This window comes from Pholcus phalangioides, unplaced genomic scaffold (assembly GCF_987345545.1).
Source record: "Pholcus phalangioides strain wild (caught in Gottingen) unplaced genomic scaffold, Ppha-v1.0 ptg000004l_1, whole genome shotgun sequence".
In the NCBI taxonomy this organism is placed as follows: Eukaryota; Metazoa; Arthropoda; class Arachnida; order Araneae; family Pholcidae; genus Pholcus; species Pholcus phalangioides.
This window is the reverse complement of record NW_028301597.1, coordinates 21221643-21234081: the sequence shown is the minus strand read 5'-3', so window position 1 is coordinate 21234081 and position 12439 is coordinate 21221643. Positions and strand designations below refer to the sequence as shown.

The following is a 12439-nucleotide window of genomic DNA, read 5'->3' as shown; positions in this document are numbered from 1 at the left end:
GGCGAAAATGGCAGAAACTTTAGGGGAGTGTTATACAACATTATATTTTCGTTCCCATTGATATAATAGTATACATGTGTGATAGGTTGCAGCAAGGCAGGGGTTTCCGAAGAAAGTTTCAGACCGTCAGTAAAAAAAAAAAGAAAATACTCTGATATATTTTTATATATGGTAGGGATCATTGCTCTAAAACCAAAAAAAATTGTCATCTATCAAATTATTGGCAACACTATGCAAGATCTCGTTCATCAACAGGTTTATGCGGTTCTAATTCCAACCAATGAGGATGTATGTCTGATCATGGAAATTAATTAGCCAGCGACACGCACAGTAGCGTCCATCGATGCTATTTAATTCTGCAGAGATATGTGGGCAAAGATTCGTGACCTTAATCAAAACCCAAACTTTCACCGAGATTACCAGTGCTCAGTATCTTCCTATGGGGGGGAGGGGGAAGGAAAGAGGGACATCAGATTCTCTCGCTCTCTCTTTCTTTTAAAGAGCACTATGGGCTTCAGGGAAAAGTGATTTTCTGGCATCAACTACCGAGTTAAAAGTGCCTGCCTACCAAATCATATACTCACTCTCGAAAGTCATAGCACCGAATTTCATCATCACGAGCCCCCTTCCATCCGTCTCCGGACCGTGCCTAGGTAAGCCCGTGCGTTAAGATGGCCCTATTAACCGCTGAAATCGACCGGGAGGAAAGAGCGTTTGATAATACGCATGTGAAATAATTTTTGATGCATAAATTGAGCTCAAGGAGCCCGCCGCGAGCTCCTCAAATAAGGCACTGCTATACGCATGCAAGTTTTAATACACGTCATATAAGTATAAAATGATTTCATTTTGAGTTGTGTGTGATTCAGTGTTATCATGGCTAACTTGAATTCGAGTGGAGGCCTCCCACAGGCGAAGATTATTTCTGGTCCCCTGACACTGATTCTCGTAAATTTAAAATAAAAAAAATAAAAAGTATAAAAATATATATATACACAGGGTGTTTTGTTAATGGACCGACAAACTCAGAGGGTTGTTAGTAGGTATCAAGAGGAACAAAAATTTCAATGGAACATGGCGTCACAAACGACGTTGAGAGGGTGAAAATCGTGAAAAACGCATGCAGGCTCTGAGTCCAGGACACGAAAGGTGGATGTTAGTTGATCGCTTGTATGCGTTCGTGGGTTCGCTCACCACATCTGACGTAAGCAGCGTCACGAAACGCATGCGCTAGGGTGGGATCACGCGCTGCGGACGACTTAAATTATGCGGCAGACATCAAAATCATACCTGGTATCTTCGAGCGCGTCCGGGAATCGTTTTTGCGTCGTTTTAGACTGTGCAATGACGTCAGCGGTCGCCATTTCCAACAAATCTTGTAATAATTAATCAAATATTTTTGTAGTTATTATTGTATTTTTTGTCGTTCCAGCGTGACGTCGAAACATGTATGTGTTTTTCGCGATTTTCACCCTCTCAACGTGGTTTGCAATACCATGTTCCACTGCAATTTTTGTTCCTCTTGATGTCTGCTAGCAACTCTCTGAGTTTGTCGGTCCATTAACAGAACACCCTGTATAAGGTCAGAACAAGAGTTCAGTCAACCTTCCTCTTGTGGGGTCCAGACATCACCACCTAGATACCCGTATCTGTAGGAGGTAATGGTCCAGAGCGTTACATTATCCACCATTACATATTCATTGCACATTACTAGTGCTATGATTTTTATGCTCCAAAAACTTCTAGAATAAAATATTAATTTATGCTCTTAAAAAAACTGTAACATAAAACGAAAAATATATCCTAAAAATGTTTCATTCCTATCTCAAATAACATTAGTTTTTAGCAAAATAATATGATAATGAGAAGTGTTGATGCAGTCAAAATTATTTTGATCCATTATTTCTCAACTGATCTCAATCTCTTCTTGATTAATCTATTTACAGCCACAGACTTTTATATGCTCTAACAATTCAATGTCACTGCTGATTGGTTGAAAAACCTGAATTTCAGGATATTTTACCAATCAGAAACGGCGTTTCACATTTCCAGATCAATTAATAGTGCTGCGGCATATTTTTTCTGATAACTTAAATGGTCCACACTCTCCAAAAGTCTAAGCCCCCTTGTTTTAAGGTTTCAAAGTCGGTTTCGAGGGAAATAAGAGATGTTCACAAAATATCGGTATTTATGACCTAAAATTTAACTGATGAAAATGATAATTGTGCAACTTGAAGTACAATAGATAATCAAAATGGTTAACTTTTGATTCCGATGTTATCAATTAATGTGTTCGGGAATTCGACTTAGGAGAAGAGGGCTAGAACAGAAAAGAAAGCGCGATAGTCAAAGCATGATTTTCTTCACTCCGAATGACTACTGACAAGCTACAGAGAGACGAGTGACATTAATATGTCCATGATTGTCATTATATGGACAGTCGTAATGGAATATCGAAAACGAAAATAAGTCAGCAATGAAATTCAACTAAAATGTCAATTCTATTTTTTTTAAAAACTATCTAAAATACTGTAGAAAAAAATGTTAAGAATCAGAAGATAATTAATTGGTTTTACATCATCTGGAATCAATAATTCTTGCACCTGGTAGGAAGAAAAGCGTGTTTCTCCGGGAAATAATTAATCTGCCATGAAAAGCATTTTTTTTTTCATAGTCATTTCATTGATGTGAAAGGACTATGGGAAAGAAAAATAGTATATTAATTTTCCCTCATCATATTCTGTGTGTGCGTCTGTAGTCGATTTTAATTTCATAATTTTAATGGAAATCCACTTGCAGTAGATCATCAAAAAAGGTCGAAGACCTGTAATATCTAATAAACTTTTCTTCTTAACCGTACACCAATTATGATTGTATACAGGGTGATTCAAAACTCAACGTACAAACTTTTAGGGGAGGTAGAAAACACAAAACAGAATCACATACGAATGTATGACCTGGAAACCCCAACATGAGCAGCTGGAAGATAAACGAAGATGCAGAAATGACAATCCAATAATGGGTGGAAAACCTCTATTTACTGATATTTTACACGATGACAGTAAATGTACACGTTAAGTTTCACAACAAGTGCTCAAAGTTCTTATCATCCACAGTTATGCACAAATTTATTTATTTATTTTTGTGATACGTTGCTATGTGATTCTATTTTGTTTTTGTGTTTTCTACTTCCACTAAAAGTTTGTACGTTGAGTTTTAAATCACCCTGTATTATTGCGTACATACATACACACCAAAAGATGCTTAAATAGAATTCTATTATAAAAATTAAATTGTAAAAGTAATTTTTTTGTTTATTACTAGAGCCCGGATTATATGCACTAAAAAAAGTGGCAAAATATGCTCTAAAAATATGCAAATATGCACTTAAAATGCAAAAAATATGCACATAAAAATGCAGAAATATGCACTTAAAAATGCAAGGATTTGTCCTTAAACTACAAAATGTGCACATGAAATACCAAAATGTGCTCTTAAAATACCAAAATGTGCTCTTAAAATACCAAAATATGCATTAGAAATCTTGAAAAGTCAAAAATTCCGAAATATGTATTAAAAAAAAAAGAGAAAATCATGCAAAAAAAAGCTGATGTGTTTGTGAAATGCATCTTTTCTATTTCTTAGTGCATATGTATTCACTTACAAAAAATTATCCCCTCATATAGCTACATATATCGCATATGAAAATATCTTCTACATATTTTTACTCGGGCATTTTTTTAATTTTGAGTTTGTTGTAGCTGCTCAATAACGAAAATAGAATTAACCAAAGAATTTCGACACTATTTCTAAAAATATTTAACATTTTGACATATCTCTTGAAATAGCCTTTACAATGAAACGGTTAATATTCGTAAAATACTTCATAAATATGTATTAATTCATTAAATTTCACCGGCGGGGGAAAAAAACCGAAAAATTATAAAAGAAAATTTAGTGAGCTTAAACAAACCTTCAAAAATATGCACTTATGCTGAAAATTTTTTGATTTTATTCATTTATATGCATTAATGCTAAAAAGGGCCAAAATATGCAAATGCATATGCACATATGCGAGCTCTGTTTATTACACATTTTACCACATTTATCATTCTGAATTTGATATAAATTTTTATAGATGTGAATAATGAGACTCTCCGGTCGTTACTGAATCAGTCGATTATGATTCATCATTCAATTAAAAAATAGAAATAAAATGATAATTTAAACCAATGATATCCAACCTTTTTTGCCCATGGGCTACCCCCTCCCCGGAGAATACTTTCTTCTCGTGGCACCCCCTTCTTATCCAGGGCCATTTACCCTCATCCAGGAGCGAAATCCTTTCTACTTATGGAGTTAAATTTAGTTAAAACTAAATTTTTAACGTGAACACTAAATTTCATATATATAAGAGCCAGGCACGCATCTGGTTCTTGTTCCATGGACAGCTCTGCTGTATTCAGAAATTAGTCACATTTTCCCCCCAATATTTTATCATACCACTTGAAAACTTTATTTCTTTACTGCTCTATGTGCCCCCCCCCCCTTCTCCACTTGTCATGGCTTCCCACATCCCATCCGATTTTCACTTGTGGTCCTGGTATATGTGGTTCCTAAGGAGGCCATATGGTTTAAATTTAAAATCACAGTTTTAAATCACTGACATTATAAATTTGGTAATGATATTATGAAACTTTTTCCCTACCTCTCCCGCAATGCATCTTCAACTAAAGTTTCAAATTTCATGTTCCATTCTCTCAACTTGAGTATAATTTCATTCCCTCATATATTTTTATCTTCCTGAATAAAATTGAATCCAAAAAATGATGCGTGAAAAAAGGGAATATAAATAGCTTTCTACAGCTTCGAGACAAACCAGACGGATGAACTTGGTGATGAATTTTTAATTTAGGATTATAACTTCAAATCACGGTAAAGTTAAATTACAAAAGATTTTCAAAGCTTATTCAAGTTTAAAAAAAAAAAAACTTTCGTTGCTGGTTAACAGGGCGGGACGAATCCTAGGTGCCAGATTGTCATGGCGACTAGAAAATCGGTATTGTCACCAAAAACTCTGTATATGTGATAGCTAAATCAGAGTCTAGGGATGGCTCAAAAATTTCTGATTTCATAATAAACTGTCTTCCAACATGGGAAAGGGTTTTCATCTTCAAGGGCAAGATCTTTAGAAGATGAACCTTATGGTGTTATAGGGACGTTGAGAATAAAGCTAAAATTTCAACGACTCTAAAGTCCAATAAACTTCTGTTCCAACTGTAAAACTCGAGTTCCTCTATGATATATCATCTCCTTTTCAGATAAAATGACAGTGAATTATAGCGTAATCATACATACATAAAAAAAAGCATTTAAAAAAAAAACAACTTTTACTTCTATTACAATCAGACTTCCTCCAAGTAACTGTATTTCATGTGTATGACATCCTTGAGATATGACGTCACATGTCTTTGGACTCGAGGGTTTATCCGCAGCTTTTATACTTACATATACATAACAAACTAAAATAACCAATTCCAAAGTTAAGACGGCATTTTATCAGCGAAATATTAAAATGTGATTGAATAACAATAACTTTTCACGGCGAAAAAACAAATTTTCACTTTCTCATACGATCACGCATACGTTCACTAGCAAACTCCCATACATTAAACAGTGAATGAGAATTTCTTCATAGATTTTCTTCTATGATTTCTGTAGATTCTTCTATTCTTCTATAGATTTTCTTCTTTTTCTTAGAAGAATTTCTTCTTTGAGAATTTCTTCATAGAGGCTCAACTTTTAAACGTGATCCTCACGTATTCCTAAGGGATCAGAATGATCCGTCCATGGTAGACATCCATGCCCAAACAGGGACTCAATTACGAAGAGAGTTAATTCTATGAAGAGTTACATTCTACTTTAGGCCATAGTTGGCCGACATGCGCTAAACCGGCATTAAATACTGATCTGATTGACCAAATAGACCATCCTCAATACGCTATCAGAATTTTGATACATGGCTTTTTTCCGAAAACCAATTCATTTCTGTTTAAAAATAAATCTTTCTTATTTTATCTACGATTTATGTTCGTGAATTTTTCTTTTATTTTTAAAATTACGCATATGTGCTTAACGTGTTATTTCCTCTTGGAACTTCTACGTATGTACAGTACGGCCCACTCTTTATTTAAGCATTCATATCGCTTCTACATTTTAACAGCACATGATGGTAATCTCCACGACGGAATATGTGAAATAAATTTCTGTGTGTGTGAGACTTTCTAAAAAAATGACAGGACAAATGCTTATATCTTTTTTTTCCCTTCCAGAGATGCAATGCCTGGTGAAAGCTTTGACACACCATATGTAAACAAAAACTAACTATTTTAGGCTCACTAGGAATTCTCAAGAACAATTATTTTTTAATCATGATTTCTACTACTTTTTCCATTATTAAATTTATTACTATCATAATTAAATTTTTTGTTATCGGTTTTCTTTTTGAAACTCAAAATTTTACCTTAAATATTTAATAATTAAATTGAGAAGTAAGATGATAAAAGATTAGTTTTAAGACTTATTTAGATTAATTTTTCTATATAAACTATCAGGGAATTGATTTGGAATTGAAAGGTTCAAATATATCTATATTAGACTTGTAATCAATTAATAAATTCCTGATCACCCTTGAAATATAAGTTTTTCATTGGAAAAGTCGGGGGCTTCAATAGCGGTAGTTTTCAGGCGTATTTTTGAAGCATATTTGGATTAATATATGAGACACATTTTTTTTCGAGATACACCCTTAAGAAAATTAGGTATGACTAGAGAGAGAGAAGGGGGATTATGAATTCTCAGACAACTATGTATTTATATTTTCATCTCTTCTTTTTTTTTTTTTTTTTTTTTTTTTGTGATATCCATCACATTTGTTAGGTGTGTAAGAAGAAGGAGGAGTGCAGTTTTTTTTGTGAATTTTCTCTTCTCTGTCCTTTGAAATCTCTAAATTCAACCCTTATGGGTGTGTTTTTGATTTCAGAAATGATGTTTTTGTGAAAAGGTTAGAAATAGAAACGTCATGTTTCAAGTCTCCAATTTTAATTCGAAACGTCAGGATTTTTCGATAAATGCGATGGGCTTAAGGGTGGAGTTTCTTATATATAAATCCGGTTGTTTTTTTTTTTTTTTTCTCTCCTCTTCCTTCTAATATTTTCTAGAGATCAAGTCGGTGAACTTGGATATGATATGTTTACTAATTTGAGAACTGCGAAAAGGACGAAATAATAATAAAAAAAATCCGAAACTGAAGTTATTGGATGGTGAGGGGAAAAGAAAAAAAGAATCATTCTGTCACAGAAATGATTTCAAGTTTTGTTCTCAAGTTGTAGAAAGTAATTTATTTCGTATCCGTTTCTGGACTTGATTTCATTCGGGAAGATAAAAATTTATGTGAATGAAACTGTACTTGGGGTGATTGGTTTGCAGTGAGTAATTTTGTGAGGTTTATTGAAAATGCATTGCGGATATGGGAAAAATGTTTTCAATATATCATTATCGAATTTATAATGTCAATGATATGAATCATCATTTCTAATTTTAGAATGAATGAGGAACGGTAATCGACTAATTCAGTAACAACCCGAGTCTCATCATTCATATCGATAAAAAGTGATTTTACATTCAAAATGATAATATTGATCAAAAACAAAGAGATATAAATTTTTACATTGGAGTGATTGATTTGATTTTTGAGTTTTTTCCTAATGTTATTTGATAGTTTTATATGTTTTTTTATGCGAATTTTTTTTTCCTTATCTTTCTTAAGTTTTTACCTTTTATTCGCTTTTTTTCCCAGCCAGTATGTTGGGAAATTCTCCTGTTCTGCAATCGGATTTGGTATTTGCATTCATTTGTATTAGTGCATTTGAATGAAATTCTTAGTTCCTATATTGATATATATCTTTAATGTCATAACTATCTTCATTATATTCTGACGTTTCGAATCTGTTACCAAAATGATAAATATCTTATAGTTTCTTCCGATATTTTGTAATGATTTCATTTAAAATTAATGAGTTTTAGTATGGTATGCTTAATCGACAGATGCAAGTTTCAAACGGTTCTCATTTCAGTTTCAATTTTTTTTAAGTTCAATTTTAACACAGCGTTGCCAAAAATACAAGTCATGGTAGGCCTATATTGCACTGCACCACTATGCAAACCTCAGAAAGAAGTGTTAGAATCTGGAATTTCTTTTGGGTTAACTTAGGTCAGTAATGCTGTGTACAATGAATTCATTTGAGTAATCTCAGCGTGCTTTATTTATCAATAGAAAATTTTCTTCCCCCAAAGCAATATCATGAATATTAGTATCAGAACGACAATGCCAGACAGTTCTGACAATACAGATGGCAGCACCACAAAAGAGTATAGACATTTTAGATTTCGATTAGTGTCCACTCCAGTGATTTATATTATGATCGCATTATACGGCGCTAGTGCTGTATTTACCACATAACAATATTTGTGCTTTTGATATTATGACCGCAACTAACATTCCCTGCGGGAGCAGTGCTCAGGATGTGGTTCGAACCCCCATTGGCATAACGGTTGTTTTTTCACGTACATTAGAAAATTTCAAAAGAATTACAAGTCGTTTTTAATATATATAATTATATTTCACCACCGGGCAGCGGCGACTCTAGCCGCTAAGAACTAATCGAAATCTAGCTCGATTAGCTAATCGAATTCTAGCTAAATCGAGTCTAGCCTCTTGGCAGCACCATTAGAACACGAAACTCGCATATTTCTGACAACATAAATACGTTAGAACCACACATATACGCACACAGCACGTTCCTGAAAACTCTCTTAAATCAATTTAATCGTCCACTTTTGGAAAAGCGTTTCCCCAACCTGGGACAATTCCCCCCCCCCCCCGTGGTCCTGAGATATTCCAGGGGGTCCACGAGCGAAAATTAAGTTGAAGAAGAACCATCATAACTGGTAGTTAAGGAGACCAAAGAGAGCTAAGTGGAAAAAAATGGATAGGAAAAATGAAGAATTAAGTGAGATATGGTGTGGAAAAGTGTGACTACTTTCAGAACCATGGCCGTCTTAACGAATAATGGTCCCACCGGGGGCCTCAAGTGTACAAGGTATCTCATGATAATGAGATCTGATATCACGTTTTCCGAGAATAAGTATGTAAATTTGTAGGGGCAGGGCCATCTTACGCATGGATCCATCCAAGCATGGCCCCTGCCTGATATCTATAGGGGTCCTACATGATGAGATCCGGTGTTATAATTTTCAGGAGTAAGTGAGTACTTGAGCTGTTACTTCTAGCAAAGTACGAAGCCCAAAATATCATTTTGGCTGAGGGGTCCATGTTGTTGAGACGGCCTTTCATAGACCCCACCTTCCTTTCCAGAAGAACATTAAAAGTTGCAAGGGTCGCGCTCCTCGATGAGAGTGGTGGGGCCCTGGATAAGATGTGGGGCGGGGGGAAGCAACGAGATTAAAAAATGATTCAGAGGGGGGGCGAAAAAAGGTTCAGAAACACTGTTCTCAAGTATCTAGAGCAGGCCCGTAGCCAGAAATTTCGTTCGGGGGGAGGGGGACAAAGTGATAGAATAATAGATTTGGCCATCTTTTTCCCCTTTTTCGGTCATTTTCTCACATTTCGGGGGGGGGGGGACAGACGTACGTCCCCCTGCTACGGCCTTGATCTAGAGTTTTTCCTCATCCTTTCGGACATTGCGGGCCAAATTTAAACTTTTCACGAAGTCCGCGGGCTACCAGCTCATATTTAGAATTCTAAGATCGAATTCAGATCTAAAAGAGTTTAACGTCATGTACAGCGGTATTTTAATAGGATAATAGGACCAATGGAAGGGGGGGGGAGCGATTTGAACAGGGGGCCCCAAGTAGTTGAAAACTTTTACGTATTTTTATATATTCTGAAAATTTTTTTTCTTTCATTAGTTATAACTTTCATTCCGAAAATCATTCCGAATTGATTCCGAAATCATTTCTTTCGCTGATTCTGAATCCTTTCTTGAGGTGTGAATTAATTCTTTCATTTACATTAGAATTACTTTAGGTCTAAATTGATTCTCAAACTATTTCTTTCGGTAATTCTTGAATTATTTTCACCATTTATTCTGAAATTGTTTTTTTTTTTAATTTAAATTGAAAAAAATAATTTTTGAAATTAATTTTTCATTAACCATTGAATCTTTTTTTTTCCCTATCAACTAATAATTTCTCCTTTTTACAACTGTTAAATCCGTTTTTTCATGAATTATGAAATATTTTCTTTCATTACAGTTTTCAGAATTTCTGTAGATTCTGAAATCCGTTTATAGTGACTTTTCCCTCCAGGAATACACTATATTAAATCCGGGGGTGGGGGGGGGGGGGGCTTCAGAAAGGGTTTCGCGTCCCCATACTCTCATCGTAATATTAATTCACCTATTGCACAACATTACTGATGAGTTTGGAAAACATCTCACATCAGGCTTTATCGAATTATTATTTTTTAGTGCTCGCAATGTTTTTAGCTATATCTTAAGAATGGTCTACTAAAAGCTCCGAGGGCCATGCCACGTGAAGCCCATGAGAAATGCGTTGAAGTCCTCCGATCTAGAATGGAGCAACACGAAAATTTACCCCCCCCCCCCCCCCGAGCATCATAAATGCATAAAATCAAAGTTTCAGACAAGCGCGGTTTTTATTTTTATTTTTGGTTGTACATTACATTCATCCATACAGAAAGATATGAACTGAGTTAAATAATATATCTAGGAACTTTCTCGAGAGATGGTGAGCAATGAAGAATGCGAAGAATTCAAAACACGTTGCCGTCTCAACCCATGGACACTCCTGGGCTGCGTCTAAGTAAACAGCAGGTCCTCCCCACCGATAATCATTATTAACAAAAATTAGGTAAATCTTTTTAATGCTCGGGGCGTTCGTGACGTTATTAAGCTAACCAGTCAAAACTGGAGCACAATATAAAATCAATGCTACGGTCACTTCACATCGCAACGATGCGAGATGCAGAAGAAAAAATTAGCTAAATACGAAAATTACAGTAGTATCCAGAAAGGCAAATTAGTTTAAAAACCACCATCACTTAAATTACATAAACAACTCCTACATAAATGGAAATATTACCTCACGATCTTGACCTAGAGCCTTTACGTGACCAAGGTAACCTGGCTGCATTTTGGACTCTCATTCATTTATTTATTCATTGCTTTATATTATTCAACCGGTTGGCGTATCTTGACCAGTCGCACAATCGTCGTAATTTCACTCACTCAAAATACCACGATTTTCTTTTCCATTTCAAATGAACAGGAGAGAAAAAAATCAGAACACATGTATCCTCCGAGAGAAACAAAGTTTTCGACTTACCTTCTTCAAACATGGAATTCCATTGGGCTTTTTTCTTTTCTCTTTCTTTCATTCGCTACGCCCGAGCAACAACATCAACAGCATTGAGAGAGAGAAGACACCACCACACCACACCACTATACTACAGGTAAAAAGGAGAAATATATATATATATATATTTCCTTCTTAAAACTCGTAAAGTCTAGAAACCTGTCTGACATCTATGTGAAGTTCACTATCCAAGGTTGCGGGCAAGTCAACTGGTCTTCCCGATAGCCGCTGCCATACTAAAAAGATGTTAAGGTTGCTGAAAAGAAATTCCCGGGGTGGAAAGGGAATAAACCTTCTTGGTTATAAAAGAAGTTCAGAGCCAGCCAAAAAAAACCTGTCTTCGAGCCAAGTCTCCTCCATTTGGCTGGTTATTTAGCACGAGTCGACGTTAAGGCTATGGTGTACGCGCGTACTCTGATGCCTCAGCGACGAAGGCGTACACAGGATTTTCTCGAGGGGGGTTAAAATTTTTTCTTCTTCGGGGGGGGGGGGGAAGGGTTTCGTTTTTTTCTGCAAAACAACACTATAATCTCGGTTTAAGTGGGAGTTAGAACCCTAACCCCTTTGCGTACGCCAATGCCCAGCTGTGATGCATATGTTACGGTAAATGTGATAAATCCAGTGATTATGTATTGTAGCTTTATGTCATTATACGCCGAGCCGTATAATATTATCGCCGAGCATTTTAGTAAGTTTGATAAATTTCCCTAAAATTATCACTTTCAATGTCGATTATGCATAGCGTCGTTGATAAATTTTATAAAAAATTTCCTAAATTAATCACTTTTACATGCATAGTTTACCCAAGCATCGCGTCGTTGGTAAACATGAAAAATAGTGCTATGCGATATACTATTCATGATAATTAATACATGTATTTTATCATTATACCTGGGTATAATCGTAAAATTTATTGTCATGATATCGGGTTCAGACTATATTCATCATTATACTAGACTCATTTGGAATTTTTTCATATTTA

The 12439-nt window shown here is 35.3% G+C and overlaps 1 protein-coding gene across 2 annotated transcripts in view; it reads right to left on the bottom strand.

Annotated features, from left to right (window-relative positions):
• LOC149086743 (uncharacterized) overlaps positions 1 to 11695 on the bottom strand; it is a 54782-nt gene extending 43087 nt beyond the window's left edge. Inside the window, exon 1 of one of the 2 annotated variants that reach the window (XM_089231097.1) lies at positions 11428 to 11695. The gene's annotated coding sequence lies outside the window, so the exon portion shown is untranslated. Of the gene's footprint in view, positions 1 to 11184; positions 11271 to 11427 lie in introns of those variants that run through there. The other variant, XM_089231096.1, reaches the window with a different exon arrangement.
• Positions 11696 to 12439: the final 744 nt, after the last annotated feature.